The sequence below is a fragment of the Phocoena phocoena genome, chromosome 19 (assembly GCF_963924675.1).
Source record: "Phocoena phocoena chromosome 19, mPhoPho1.1, whole genome shotgun sequence".
Lineage (NCBI taxonomy): Eukaryota > Metazoa > Chordata > Mammalia > Artiodactyla > Phocoenidae > Phocoena > Phocoena phocoena.
Window position 1 is genome coordinate 39,304,350 of NC_089237.1, and position 10,000 is coordinate 39,314,349.

The 10,000-nt window shown below is 76.6% G+C and overlaps 10 non-coding genes across 10 annotated transcripts in view; all 10 read right to left on the reverse strand.

Annotated features, from left to right (window-relative positions):
* Positions 1–254: 254 nt before the first annotated feature.
* On the reverse strand, positions 255–373 carry LOC136139670 (5S ribosomal RNA). Its single transcript, XR_010657185.1, has one exon. It is a non-coding gene; the product is annotated as a 5S ribosomal RNA (ribosomal RNA).
* Positions 374–1,343: 970 nt separating this feature from the next.
* On the reverse strand, positions 1,344–1,462 carry LOC136139671 (5S ribosomal RNA). The gene has a single exon (XR_010657186.1). It is a non-coding gene; the product is annotated as a 5S ribosomal RNA (ribosomal RNA).
* A 968-nt stretch (positions 1,463–2,430) lies between these two features.
* LOC136139467 (5S ribosomal RNA) lies at positions 2,431–2,549 on the reverse strand. Its single transcript, XR_010657002.1, has one exon. It is a non-coding gene; the product is annotated as a 5S ribosomal RNA (ribosomal RNA).
* A 978-nt stretch (positions 2,550–3,527) lies between these two features.
* Positions 3,528–3,646, reverse strand: LOC136139672 (5S ribosomal RNA). Its single transcript, XR_010657187.1, has one exon. It is a non-coding gene; the product is annotated as a 5S ribosomal RNA (ribosomal RNA).
* Positions 3,647–4,570: 924 nt separating this feature from the next.
* Positions 4,571–4,689, reverse strand: LOC136139673 (5S ribosomal RNA). The gene has a single exon (XR_010657188.1). It is a non-coding gene; the product is annotated as a 5S ribosomal RNA (ribosomal RNA).
* Positions 4,690–5,659: 970 nt separating this feature from the next.
* Positions 5,660–5,778, reverse strand: LOC136139674 (5S ribosomal RNA). Its single transcript, XR_010657189.1, has one exon. It is a non-coding gene; the product is annotated as a 5S ribosomal RNA (ribosomal RNA).
* Positions 5,779–6,747: 969 nt separating this feature from the next.
* On the reverse strand, positions 6,748–6,866 carry LOC136139675 (5S ribosomal RNA). Its single transcript, XR_010657190.1, has one exon. It is a non-coding gene; the product is annotated as a 5S ribosomal RNA (ribosomal RNA).
* Positions 6,867–7,842: 976 nt separating this feature from the next.
* On the reverse strand, positions 7,843–7,961 carry LOC136139432 (5S ribosomal RNA). Its single transcript, XR_010656969.1, has one exon. It is a non-coding gene; the product is annotated as a 5S ribosomal RNA (ribosomal RNA).
* A 924-nt stretch (positions 7,962–8,885) lies between these two features.
* LOC136139476 (5S ribosomal RNA) lies at positions 8,886–9,004 on the reverse strand. Its single transcript, XR_010657011.1, has one exon. It is a non-coding gene; the product is annotated as a 5S ribosomal RNA (ribosomal RNA).
* A 969-nt stretch (positions 9,005–9,973) lies between these two features.
* Positions 9,974–10,000, reverse strand: part of LOC136139440 (5S ribosomal RNA) — a 119-nt gene continuing 92 nt past the window's right edge. Inside the window, exon 1 of the ribosomal RNA XR_010656977.1 lies at positions 9,974–10,000. This exon is cut by the window's right edge and continues 92 nt beyond it. This is a non-coding gene — a ribosomal RNA (5S ribosomal RNA).

Here is a 10,000-nt window from a genome sequence, read left to right on the forward strand (position 1 = left end):
GGACGGCAACCGGGCCCGCGGCGGATTCTGGGTCCGGGCCAGCCACCCCGGGAGCGTCCGGGGTGCGGCTGCCTTCCGGGGCCGCCTTCTGGCCGCCCGGCCGGCCGGGCCGGCGGGGAGCGGCCCCTCCGGCGCACGCGCGCAGTGGTGGGAGGGGCCTGAGGAGGTGGGGCCTGCAGCGGGGCCCGGCGGGGGCGGAGCCGGCGGCCACCGCCCGCGGGCTAGTAAAGGAGAAGGCGGAGCGGGAGGCAAAAAGCCTACAGCACCCGGTATTCCCAGGCGGTCTCCCATCCAAGTACTAACCAGGCCCGACCCTGCTTAGCTTCCGAGATCAGACGAGATCGGGCGCGTTCAGGGTGGTATGGCCGTAGACGGGGGCGGGGACCGCGGGCTGCCTCTTGAGGCCCAGTTGCGCTGGCGCTGGCGCCTTAAGGCCAGCCAGCCCGGCGGTCAGCCCGCCCCGGCGGGACCCCGCCGCCCGCCCAGGCAGGGGGAACGGACGTCTCGTGTATCGGGCGGTGGCGGAGGGTTTGGCCACCACCTCCCAGCCGAGGGCGGGCGTGACCCAGCAAACCCTTCGGCGCTTGGCGCCCCGCCCAACATCCCGCACGTCGCTCACAGGGACGTGGCCCCGGAGGCTTCGGGGCCCGGGGCCCGCGGTCCCTGGGGCATCGCCCCTGCCCGCCCACGCGGCGCTAGGCGCAGCCCGGCCGCAGCCCGGGCCGGCCCTGCTGCCCGACAGCAGCTGACCCGAAGCCACTGGGAGCCACCATTGCGTCGCCACGGCCCCTCAGCCCCGGCAAGGCCACCTTTGCCCGCACACCACCCGCCGAGCTCAGGAGCCCGCCCCTGGTGGCCGGCAGGCCCGGGGAAGCGGCCCCGGCCCTCGATCCCGCTCCCGCACCCGGCCGCGGCGACACGGCGGAGGCGGGGCTTCTGCCGGAGGGAGCTGTGGCGGGACACACCGGCGCACAGGTGGCGGCAGCGGGGCTGGGCGCCAGTGGGGGCGGCCAGGTGCAGGTCGAGGGGCTCGCTGGCCGAAAGGACGGCAACCGGGCCCGCGGCGGATTCTGGGTCCGGGCCAGCCACCCCGGGAGCGTCCGGGGTGCGGCTGCCTTCCGGGGCCGCCTTCTGGCCGCCCGGCCGGCCGTGCCGGCGGGGAGCGGCCCCTCCGGCGCACCCGCGCGCGCGCGCACGCACACACACACACACACACACACGCGCGCGCGCGCCGTGGTGGGAGGGGCCTGAGGAGGTGGGGCCTGCAGCGGGGCCCGGCGGGGGCGGAGCCGGCGGCCACCGCCCGCGGGCGAGTAAAGGAGAAGGCGGAGCGGGAGGCAAAAAGCCTACAGCACCCGGTATTCCCAGGCGGTCTCCCATCCAAGTACTAACCAGGCCCGACCCTGCTTAGCTTCCGAGATCAGACGAGATCGGGCGCGTTCAGGGTGGTATGGCCGTAGACGGGGGCGGGGACCGCGGGCTGCCTCTTGAGGCCCAGTTGCGCTGGCGCTGGCGCCTTAGGGCCAGCCAGCCCGGCGGTCAGCCCGCCCCGGCGGGACCCCGCCGCCCGCCCAGGCAGGGGGAACGGACGTCTCGTGTATCGGGCGGTGGCGGAGGGTTTGGCCACCACCTCCCAGCCGAGGGCGGGCGTGACCCAGCAAACCCTTCGGCGCTTGGCGCCCCGCCCAACATCCCGCACGTCGCTCACAGGGACGTGGCCCCGGAGGCTTCGGGGCCCGGGGCCCGCGGTCCCTGGGGCATCGCCCCTGCCCGCCCACGCGGCGCTAGGCGCAGCCCGGCCGCAGCCCGGGCCGGCCCTGCTGCCCGACAGCAGCTGACCCGAAGCCACTGGGAGCCACCATTGCGTCGCCACGGCCCCTCAGCCCCGGCAAGGCCACCTTTGCCCGCACACCACCCGCCGAGCTCAGGAGCCCGCCCCTGGTGGCCGGCAGGCCCGGGGAAGCGGCCCCGGCCCTCGATCCCGCTCCCGCACCCGGCCGCGGCGACACGGCGGAGGCGGGGCTTCTGCCGGAGGGAGCTGTGGCGGGACACACCGGCGCACAGGTGGCGGCAGCGGGGCTGGGCGCCAGTGGGGGCGGCCAGGTGCAGGTCGAGGGGCTCGCTGGCCGAAAGGAGGGCAACCGGGCCCGCGGCGGATTCTGGGTCCGGGCCAGCCACCCCGGGAGCGTCCGGGGTGCGGCTGCCTTCCGGGGCCGCCTTCTGGCCGCCCGGCCGGCCGTGCCGGCGGGGAGCGGCCCCTCCGGCGCACCCGCGCGCGCGCGCACGCACACACACACACACACACGCGCGCGCGCGCGCCGTGGTGGGAGGGGCCTGAGGAGGTGGGGCCTGCAGCGGGGCCCGGCGGGGGCGGAGCCGGCGGCCACCGCCCGCGGGCGAGTAAAGGAGAAGGCGGAGCGGGAGGCAAAAATCCTACAGCACCCGGTATTCCCAGGCGGTCTCCCATCCAAGTACTAACCAGGCCCGACCCTGCTTAGCTTCCGAGATCAGACGAGATCGGGCGCGTTCAGGGTGGTATGGCCGTAGACGGGGGCGGGGACCGCGGGCTGCCTCTTGAGGCCCAGTTGCGCTGGCGCTGGCGCCTTAGGGCCAGCCAGCCCGGCGGTCAGCCCGCCCCGGCGGGACCCCGCCGCCCGCCCAGGCAGGGGGAACGGACGTCTCGTGTATCGGGCGGTGGCGGAGGGTTTGGCCACCACCTCCCAGCCGAGGGCGGGCGTGACCCAGCAAACCCTTCGGCGCTTGGCGCCCCGCCCAACATCCCGCACGTCGCTCACAGGGACGTGGCCCCGGAGGCTTCGGGGCCCGGGGCCCGCGGTCCGTGGGGCATCGCCCCTGCCCGCCCACGCGGCGCTAGGCGCAGCCCGGCCGCAGCCCGGGCCGGGCCTGCTGCCCGACAGCAGCTGGCCCGAAGCCACTGGGAGCCACCATTGCGTCGCCACGGCCCCTCAGCCCCGGCAAGGCCACCTTTGCCCGCACACCACCCGCCGAGCTCAGGAGCCCGCCCCTGGTGGCCGGCAGGCCCGGGGAAGCGGCCCCGGCCCTCGATCCCGCTCCCGCACCCGGCCGCGGCGACACGGCGGAGGCGGGGCTTCTGCCGGCGGGAGCTGTGGCGGGACACACCGGCGCACAGGTGGCGGCAGCGGGGCTGGGCGCCAGTGGGGGCGGCCAGGTGCAGGTCGAGGGGCTCGCTGGCCGAAAGGACGGCAACCGGGCCCGCGGCGGATTCTGGGTCCGGGCCAGCCACCCCGGGAGCGTCCGGGGTGCGGCTGCCTTCTGGGGCCGCCTTCTGGCCGCCCGGCCGGCCGTGCCGGCGGGGAGCGGCCCCTCCGGCGCACCCGCGCGCGCGCGCACGCACACACACACACACACACACACACACACACGCGCGCGCGCGCCGTGTTGGGAGGGGCCTGAGGAGGTGGGGCCTGCAGCGGGGCCCGGCGGGGGCGGAGCCGGCGGCCACCGCCCGCGGGCGAGTAAAGGAGAAGGCGGAGCGGGAGGCAAAAAGCCTACAGCACCCGGTATTCCCAGGCGGTCTCCCATCCAAGTACTAACCAGGCCCGACCCTGCTTAGCTTCCGAGATCAGACGAGATCGGGCGCGTTCAGGGTGGTATGGCCGTAGACGGGGGCGGGGACCGCGGGCTGCCTCTTGAGGCCCAGTTGCGCTGGCGCTGGCGCCTTAGGGCCAGCCAGCCCGGCGGTCAGCCCGCCCCGGCGGGACCCCGCCGCCCGCCCAGGCAGGGGGAACGGACGTCTCGTGTATCGGGCGGTGGCGGAGGGTTTGGCCACCACCTCCCAGCCGAGGGCGGGCGTGACCCAGCAAACCCTTCGGCGCTTGGCGCCCCGCCCAACATCCCGCACGTCGCTCACAGGGACGTGGCCCCGGAGGCTTCGGGGCCCGGGGCCCGCGGTCCGTGGGGCATCGCCCCTGCCCGCCCACGCGGCGCTAGGCGCAGCCCGGCCGCAGCCCGGGCCGGCCCTGCTGCCCGACAGCAGCTGGCCCGAAGCCACTGGGAGCCACCATTGCGTCGCCACGGCCCCTCAGCCCCGGCAAGGCCACCTTTGCCCGCACACCACCCGCCGAGCTCAGGAGCCCGCCCCTGGTGGCCGGCAGGCCCGGGGGAGCGGCCCCGGCCCTCGATCCCGCTCCCGCACCCGGCCGCGGCGACACGGCGGAGGCGGGGCTTCTGCCGGAGGGAGCTGTGGTGGGACACACCGGCGCACAGGTGGCGGCAGCGGGGCTGGGCGCCAGTGGGGGCGGCCAGGTGCAGGTCGAGGGGCTCGCTGGCCGAAAGGACGGCAACCGGGCCCGCGGCGGATTCTGGGTCCGGGCCAGCCACCCCGGGAGCGTCCGGGGTGCGGCTGCCTTCCGGGGCCGCCTTCTGGCCGCCCGGCCGGCCGGGCCGGCGGGGAGCGGCCCCTCCGGCGCACGCGCGCCGTGGTGGGAGGGGCCTGAGGAGGTGGGGCCTGCAGCGGGGCCCGGCGGGGGCGGAGCCGGCGGCCACCGCCCGCGGGCTAGTAAAGGAGAAGGCGGAGCGGGAGGCAAAAAGCCTACAGCACCCGGTATTCCCAGGCGGTCTCCCATCCAAGTACTAACCAGGCCCGACCCTGCTTAGCTTCCGAGATCAGACGAGATCGGGCGCGTTCAGGGTGGTATGGCCGTAGACGGGGGCGGGGACCGCGGGCTGCCTCTTGAGGCCCAGTTGCGCTGGCGCTGGCGCCTTAAGGCCAGCCAGCCCGGCGGTCAGCCCGCCCCGGCGGGACCCCGCCGCCCGCCCAGGCAGGGGGAACGGACGTCTCGTGTATCGGGCGGTGGCGGAGGGTTTGGCCACCACCTCCCAGCCGAGGGCGGGCGTGACCCAGCAAACCCTTCGGCGCTTGGCGCCCCGCCCAACATCCCGCACGTCGCTCACAGGGACGTGGCCCCGGAGGCTTCGGGGCCCGGGGCCCGCGGTCCCTGGGGCATCGCCCCTGCCCGCCCACGCGGCGCTAGGCGCAGCCCGGCCGCAGCCCGGGCCGGCCCTGCTGCCCGACAGCAGCTGACCCGAAGCCACTGGGAGCCACCATTGCGTCGCCACGGCCCCTCAGCCCCGGCAAGGCCACCTTTGCCCGCACACCACCCGCCGAGCTCAGGAGCCCGCCCCTGGTGGCCGGCAGGCCCGGGGAAGCGGCCCCGGCCCTCGATCCCGCTCCCGCACCCGGCCGCGGCGACACGGCGGAGGCGGGGCTTCTGCCGGAGGGAGCTGTGGCGGGACACACCGGCGCACAGGTGGCGGCAGCGGGGCTGGGCGCCAGTGGGGGCGGCCAGGTGCAGGTCGAGGGGCTCGCTGGCCGAAAGGACGGCAACCGGGCCCGCGGCGGATTCTGGGTCCGGGCCAGCCACCCCGGGAGCGTCCGGGGTGCGGCTGCCTTCCGGGGCCGCCTTCTGGCCGCCCGGCCGGCCGTGCCGGCGGGGAGCGGCCCCTCCGGCGCACCCGCGCGCGCGCGCACGCACACACACACACACACACACACGCGCGCGCGCGCCGTGGTGGGAGGGGCCTGAGGAGGTGGGGCCTGCAGCGGGGCCCGGCGGGGGCGGAGCCGGCGGCCACCGCCCGCGGGCGAGTAAAGGAGAAGGCGGAGCGGGAGGCAAAAAGCCTACAGCACCCGGTATTCCCAGGCGGTCTCCCATCCAAGTACTAACCAGGCCCGACCCTGCTTAGCTTCCGAGATCAGACGAGATCGGGCGCGTTCAGGGTGGTATGGCCGTAGACGGGGGCGGGGACCGCGGGCTGCCTCTTGAGGCCCAGTTGCGCTGGCGCTGGCGCCTTAGGGCCAGCCAGCCCGGCGGTCAGCCCGCCCCGGCGGGACCTCGCCGCCCGCCCAGGCAGGGGGAACGGACGTCTCGTGTATCGGGCGGTGGCGGAGGGTTTGGCCACCACCTCCCAGCCGAGGGCGGGCGTGACCCAGCAAACCCTTCGGCGCTTGGCGCCCCGCCCAACATCCCGCACGTCGCTCACAGGGACGTGGCCCCGGAGGCTTCGGGGCCCGGGGCCCGCGGTCCCTGGGGCATCGCCCCTGCCCGCCCACGCGGCGCTAGGCGCAGCCCGGCCGCAGCCCGGGCCGGCCCTGCTGCCCGACAGCAGCTGACCCGAAGCCACTGGGAGCCACCATTGCGTCGCCATGGCCCCTCAGCCCCGGCAAGGCCACCTTTGCCCGCACACCACCCGCCGAGCTCAGGAGCCCGCCCCTGGTGGCCGGCAGGCCCGGGGAAGCGGCCCCGGCCCTCGATCCCGCTCCCGCACCCGGCCGCGGCGACACGGCGGAGGCGGGGCTTCTGCCGGAGGGAGCTGTGGCGGGACACACCGGCGCACAGGTGGCGGCAGCGGGGCTGGGCGCCAGTGGGGGCGGCCAGGTGCAGGTCGAGGGGCTCGCTGGCCGAAAGGACGGCAACCGGGCCCGCGGCGGATTCTGGTCCGGGCCAGCCACCCCGGGAGCCTCCGGGGTGCGGCTGCCTTCTGGGGCCGCCTTCTGGCCGCCCGGCCGGCCGTGCCGGCGGGGAGCGGCCCCTCCGGCGCACCCGCGCGCGCGCGCACGCACACACACACACACACACACACGCGCGCGCGCGCCGTGGTGAGAGGGGCCTGAGGAGGTGGGGCCTGCAGCGGGGCCCGGCGGGGGCGGAGCCGGCGGCCACCGCCCGCGGGCGAGTAAAGGAGAAGGCGGAGCGGGAGGCAAAAAGCCTACAGCACCCGGTATTCCCAGGCGGTCTCCCATCCAAGTACTAACCAGGCCCGACCCTGCTTAGCTTCCGAGATCAGACGAGATCGGGCGCGTTCAGGGTGGTATGGCCGTAGACGGGGGCGGGGACCGCGGGCTGCCTCTTGAGGCCCAGTTGCGCTGGCGCTGGCGCCTTAGGGCCAGCCAGCCCGGCGGTCAGCCCGCCCCGGCGGGACCCCGCCGCCCGCCCAGGCAGGGGGAACGGACGTCTCGTGTATCGGGCGGTGGCGGAGGGTTTGGCCACCACCTCCCAGCCGAGGGCGGGCGTGACCCAGCAAACCCTTCGGCGCTTGGCGCCCCGCCCAACATCCCGCACGTCGCTCACAGGGACGTGGCCCCGGAGGCTTCGGGGCCCGGGGCCCGCGGTCCCTGGGGCATCGCCCCTGCCCGCCCACGCGGCGCTAGGCGCAGCCCGGCCGCAGCCCGGGCCGGCCCTGCTGCCCGACAGCAGCTGACCCGAAGCCACTGGGAGCCACCATTGCGTCGCCACGGCCCCTCAGCCCCGGCAAGGCCACCTTTGCCCGCACACCACCCGCCGAGCTCAGGAGCCCGCCCCTGGTGGCCGGCAGGCCCGGGGAAGCGGCCCCGGCCCTCGATCCCGCTCCCGCACCCGGCCGCGGCGACACGGCGGAGGCGGGGCTTCTGCCGGAGGGAGCTGTGGCGGGACACACCGGCGCACAGGTGGCGGCAGCGGGGCTGGGCGCCAGTGGGGGCGGCCAGGTGCAGGTCGAGGGGCTCGCTGGCCGAAAGGAGGGCAACCGGGCCCGCGGCGGATTCTGGGTCCGGGCCAGCCACCCCGGGAGCGTCCGGGGTGCGGCTGCCTTCTGGGGCCGCCTTCTGGCCGCCCGGCCGGCCGTGCCGGCGGGGAGCGGCCCCTCCGGCGCACCCGCGCGCGCGCGCACGCCCACACACACACACACACACACACACACACGCGCGCGCGCCGTGGTGGGAGGGGCCTGAGGAGGTGGGGCCTGCAGCGGGGCCCGGCGGGGGCGGAGCCGGCGGCCACCGCCCAAGGGCGAGTAAAGGAGAAGGCGGAGCGGGAGACAAAAAGCCTACAGCACCCGGTATTCCCAGGCGGTCTCCCATCCAAGTACTAACCAGGCCCGACCCTGCTTAGCTTCCGAGATCAAACGAGATCGGGCGCGTTCAGGGTGGTATGGCCGTAGACGGGGGCGGGGACCGCGGGCTGCCTCTTGAGGCCCAGTTGCGCTGGCGCTGGCGCCTTAGGGCCAGCCAGCCCGGCGGTCAGCCCGCCCCGGCGGGACCCCGCCGCCCGCCCAGGCAGGGGGAACGGACGTCTCGTGTATCGGGCGGTGGCGGAGGGTTTGGCCACCACCTCCCAGCCGAGGGCGGGCGTGACCCAGCAAACCCTTCGGCGCTTGGCGCCCCGCCCAACATCCCGCACGTCGCTCACAGGGACGTGGCCCCGGAGGCTTCGGGGCCCGGGGCCCGCGGTCCGTGGGGCATCGCCCCTGCCCGCCCACGCGGCGCTAGGCGCAGCCCGGCCGCAGCCCGGGCCGGCCCTGCTGCCCGACAGCAGCTGGCCCGAAGCCACTGGGAGCCACCATTGCGTCGCCACGGCCCCTCAGCCCCGGCAAGGCCACCTTTGCCCGCACACCACCCGCCGAGCTCAGGAGCCCGCCCCTGGTGGCCGGCAGGCCCGGGGGAGCGGCCCCGGCCCTCGATCCCGCTCCCGCACCCGGCCGCGGCGACACGGCGGAGGCGGGGCTTCTGCCGGAGGGAGCTGTGGCGGGACACACCGGCGCACAGGTGGCGGCAGCGGGGCTGGGCGCCAGTGGGGGCGGCCAGGTGCAGGTCGAGGGGCTCGCTGGCCGAAAGGACGGCAACCGGGCCCGCGGCGGATTCTGGGTCCGGGCCAGCCACCCCGGGAGCGTCCGGGGTGCGGCTGCCTTCCGGGGCCGCCTTCTGGCCGCCCGGCCGGCCGGGCCGGCGGGGAGCGGCCCCTCCGGCGCACGCGCGCCGTGGTGGGAGGGGCCTGAGGAGGTGGGGCCTGCAGCGGGACCCGGCGGGGGCGGAGCCGGCGGCCACCGCCCGCGGGCGAGTAAAGGAGAAGGCGGAGCGGGAGGCAAAAAGCCTACAGCACCCGGTATTCCCAGGCGGTCTCCCATCCAAGTACTAACCAGGCCCGACCCTGCTTAGTTTCCGAGATCAGACGAGATCGGGCGCGTTCAGGGTGGTATGGCCGTAGACGGCGGCGGGGACCGCGGGCTGCCTCTTGAGGCCCAGTTGCGCTGGCGCTGGCGCCTTAAGGCCAGCCAGCCCGGCGGTCAGCCCGCCCCGGCGGGACCCCGCCGCCCGCCCAGGCAGGGGGAACGGACGTCTCGTGTATCGGGCGGTGGCGGAGGGTTTGGCCACCACCTCCCAGCCGAGGGCGGGCGTGACCCAGCAAACCCTTCGGCGCTTGGCGCCCCGCCCAACATCCCGCACGTCGCTCACAGGGACGTGGCCCCGGAGGCTTCGGGGCCCGGGGCCCGCGGTCCGTGGGGCATCGCCCCTGCCCGCCCACGCGGCGCTAGGCGCAGCCCGGCCGCAGCCCGGGCCGGCCCTGCTGCCCGACAGCAGCTGGCCCGAAGCCACTGGGAGCCACCATTGCGTCGCCACGGCCCCTCAGCCCCGGCAAGGCCACCTTTGCCCGCACACCACCCGCCGAGCTCAGGAGCCCGCCCCTGGTGGCCGGCAGGCCCGGGGGAGCGGCCCCGGCCCTCGATCCCGCTCCCGCACCCGGCCGCGGCGACACGGCGGAGGCGGGGCTTCTGCCGGAGGGAGCTGTGGCGGGACACACCGGCGCACAGGTGGCGGCAGCGGGGCTGGGCGCCAGTGGGGGCGGCCAGGTGCAGGTCGAGGGGCTCGCTGGCCGAAAGGACGGCAACCGGGCCCGCGGCGGATTCTGGTCCGGGCCAGCCACCCCGGGAGCGTCCGGGGTGCGGCTGCCTTCTGGGGCCGCCTTCTGGCCGCCCGGCCGGCCGTGCCGGCGGGGAGCGGCCCCTCCGGCGCACCCGCGCGCGCGCGCACGCACACACACACACACACACACACACGCGCGCGCGCCGTGGTGAGAGGGGCCTGAGGAGGTGGGGCCTGCAGCGGGGCCCGGCGGGGGCGGAGCCGGCGGCCACCGCCCTCGGGCTAGTAAAGGAGAAGGCGGAGCGGGAGGCAAAAAGCCTACAGCACCCGGTATTCCCAGGC